Genomic DNA, 3980 nt, shown 5'->3' on the forward strand with positions numbered 1-3980 from the left:
TTGTCCCATTTTCTGACTCCTTCCTGTAAACAAAAACTGCAAGGACACTTAATCCTGATTTTTTCTTTCTTAATTAGTTAATCTCCTATTCTATTATAGTATGTGATACTATCGTAATAAATGTAAAAAAAGTTAAGAAATATTAGGGGAAAACTTTACCTAATGTGTTGGGTGAAGAACTATAGGTCAGTGGGACATATGCCATAGTGACTGGAATGTAAATGGATAATATAATGTAATAAAATAATTTTCAGGAACTATTTCACCTTTTATTTAATAAGAACATAATCTAACAATGAAGAATGAATACTTACAGTTGCTTTGAAACAACCCCTCTATATAAACCACAGTGGTACACAACGTCTACAGATATGCCTGGTTAATTCCCACAAATACTGAGATGAAGGGTGTACATAACACACTTCTTCATGACTATAAATGTCTGGAATGGTCAAGGAGCTGAGAGATGTAACTTGGATTTGGGGTGTAATCCAGAGTAAGTCAGTCCTTGGATTTGTCAAAGTCATCAAGGATTCTTTGCCAGAGTTCCTCTGCAGTTGGACCTGAACCTTGATCCTCCTCTGGGCAATGGGTGGCAGCTTCTAGGACATCTGTAGATTGAGTCACTGCTAGATCAGTCTGGGCTTCAACTGCTGCTGATTGACCAGAATCCCAAGCTGTAATGGGAGCATGGCCAACAAGCAGATCTTCTTGCTGACTACACCTGTCTGCATCACTGGCCTGATAATGATGCAGGAAGATTCCTGGATTCAGTTGAGTTTGGGATTGGAATCCTCACCAAATGTGCCTGAACACATGGGCTCTCCATCCTCAGCAGCAACAAGAGGTATGGAACCAGGAGAGTGGGTTGATTCAAAAGCAGTTTTAGAACTTCCATTGGCCTCTGGCAGAGTTTCTGTAATATTCTGGAGAGTCATCTGCTTGTACTTAGCTCGGCTGTTCTTAAACCAGATCTGGAAAAGAAAGAAGATATCAGAAGAATGCCTGTTGTCCCCTAACAGGACCACAAGGTGAAGATTTTGGATAAAAGGTGTTTGTATAGCAATGATTCACATGTCAGAAACAAAGAAGCAGGAAACTCAGCATGACTAAGATATTATAATAAGGTAGATTGTGTATGACCAGACAACATAAGACTGGGGAGATTGAGCCAGTGTGTCCTGTGTTTTAGCAGGAGCTCTGATGATTAGGTTTCTGAGACCCTGCATGGAAACAATGCTATTCTATATTGCTACCAGACTGATAAAAATTTGAGTCCCAGCATTCGATTCAAAAATATCCACCACCTAAAACTGTCATCACTGCCCTAAGCATTTAAGAACAAAATTAAAGTTCCTGATGGGAAAGTGTAGATTTTTGCTGTTGGATTGAGGGAAAAGAGAGAGGCAGACCTTGATGTCCAGCGCTGTCACACCAACTAACTCTGCCAGCTCCACACATTGATCCTGGTTTGGGTACTGACACTTATCAAAATGTTCTTGCAGCAGGTGCTTTTGTTCTTTGGAGTACACAATGCGTTCCTTCCGCCACTTTCTTGAAGTCACAGGGCCAGATTGATGGTCACCATATTTCTCTGACAGTACCACAGATCCTATGAGAACATGGAAACAAGATTTCACTTATATATCTGATAACTTGGATGCCCTGAAGGTTTTTTTAAAGTAGGTAAACCTGGGCCCAGTACAGGATCTAGTTGCATTTGGATACCTGATTTTCTTGATGGTCCTTGGAACTCTTGCTGATGTAGGTCCCTTTCAGGGACTGAAAGACTTGATTGCCTTGGACTTGTTGGTGTCAATATGGGACTGTGATGAATTTGAAAGGGTAAGTTCCTTGCAGGCTCTTGAAGCCTTTGGGGTCTGGTTTCTATGGGTGCACTTGAAGGCATTTGGAATTTTGGACACAAGCGGGGACCTTCGGCCATATGTGTGTTCCGAACCTATTGGGATATGTTCCCGTTCTGGAGAATCTGGTCAAAGAAAACACATGAGAACATGCACAGAGAGCACTGATTTACCCATCCTGCCTACACAACATTTGGTTTGGACTGTTACACAGCAGGAATCAGACAGGAGCTTCATTCTTTCTGAACAACTGCCTCTGTTTCCAAATCTTACAAGTATTTTCAGTATTGAAATAAATATGCACTTGGCTCCAGTATTAACAAGAGATTGCCAGTCCAGGTAAGCTGGCAATTGAATGTTCATTTCCAATGTTTAAATTTTCCATATCCTACACTTCTGGCTGTGAAATTTTGTTGGGACAGACTACTAGCTAGTCTGCCTCTGCCCATGAAAATAAAAGCCTGAAGGCTTCACAGGATTTCTGTGGCATGCAGGGCAACTGACACCACAGTCAAATCACAACCCAGGAATTCTGCAAACAGGGCAACTGGACAACTGACACCAAAGACTGAAGACCTCCCAGGGGCACTGCAGCATGCAGAGAAATTGAATCAACAGTCTGAAAGCCTCCCCGGAGTTCTTCTGCATGTAGGGAAACAAAACCCACAGTACTTATGCTTCCCTGGTAAACAGCTAAACATAGGGCAACAGCTTGACTAATCCTCTCAAGACTCAACAGTATGAAGGCATCCCAGTAGATGTGTCACAGCCAGGGCAACATATCTCGAGCTTCTCTGCCCCTCTACAGAACCCACAATTCAAAGGTCTTCGAGAAGGCCTTCCTGAAGACACACTGCCACCAGGGCAAAAATTCACCAGGGTACATGCCCCTCTGAAGGTTCCACAGTCAGAAGATCCCACAGGAAGTTTGCCACATACAAGGCAATTGGCCTACCATGAGACCTGAGTCAACCTAGGGACAAAAAAAGGCAACTCCCAAACAGAAACACCCCAACCAGGAAAGACTCCCTATAACCATATGACAAGAGGCAAGAGCAGGATCATGAGAAACAGAAGCCAGTAAACTTTGACATTTTCAGAAACTACTTCTCCCACCACAGCAGTCCCTGAATAGACAAATGCACTTGAAAGTCAGGAAGATGACCTAAAATCTTATCTCATTAAGATAATAGAATCCTTTTAAAGGGATATAAATAACTCACATATAGAAATATAAGAAAACACAGGTGAACAGGGAGAAACACTTAGAGAGGAAACACATAAATCCCATAAGCAATACAGGAAATACAATCAAAGAAGTGAAAGTTTTTATTAAAGCAGTCCAAGACCTAGAATCAGAAGTAGATATAACAAGGACAAATATAGGCAACCCTGGAAATTGAAAACCAAGAAATGAGATCTGGAATAATTAATCATTACCAGAAGAATACAAGAGATAGACGAAAGAAAGCAGCAGTCTCAAATAACCTGGACCCTCCAAGATCTCTCAGAAACTAGGAAACTACCATTTAAGCATACACCAGCTGATATGAGGCCCCCAACACATACTCAGCAGAAGACTGTGGGACTGGACTCCCTCAGAGAAGATGTACCTAACCCTAAAAAGACTTGAGGCCCCAAGTGGGCAGGGAGTTCTTGTAGGTAGGGGGTGGAGTGAGGACATCCACCCGGAGAAGGAAACTAGACTTATGGGATGTGGAACATTCAGTGGGTGGACCAGAAGGGGGATATAATCTGGACTGCATATACCCAAAGGATTCCCCGTCATGTAATAAGGACACATGCTCCATTATGTTCATAGCAGCCTTATTTATAATAGCCAGCAGCTGGAAAGAACCCAGATGTCTCTCAAAGGAGGAATGGATACAGAAAATGTGGTATATTTACACAATGGACTACTACTCAGCAATTAGAAACAATGAATTCACAAAATTTTTAGGCAAATGGTTTGATCTGGAAAATATCATCCTAAGTGAGGTAACCCAGACACAAAAGAATACACATGGAATGCAATCTCTGATAAGTGGATATTAATTAGCCCAGAAGCCCTGAATACCCAAGGCACAAATCGCATTACAAATGACTCCCATGAAG

General features: G+C 42.0%; 1 pseudogene; it reads right to left on the bottom strand.

The window, feature by feature from the left end:
* Positions 1-501: 501 nt before the first annotated feature.
* LOC127668601 (homeobox protein DLX-4-like) lies at positions 502-1945 on the bottom strand (annotated as a pseudogene).
* Between the last annotated feature and the right edge of the window lie 2035 nt (positions 1946-3980).

This window comes from Apodemus sylvaticus, chromosome 1 (genome assembly GCF_947179515.1).
Source record: "Apodemus sylvaticus chromosome 1, mApoSyl1.1, whole genome shotgun sequence".
Taxonomy (NCBI): domain Eukaryota; kingdom Metazoa; phylum Chordata; class Mammalia; order Rodentia; family Muridae; genus Apodemus; species Apodemus sylvaticus.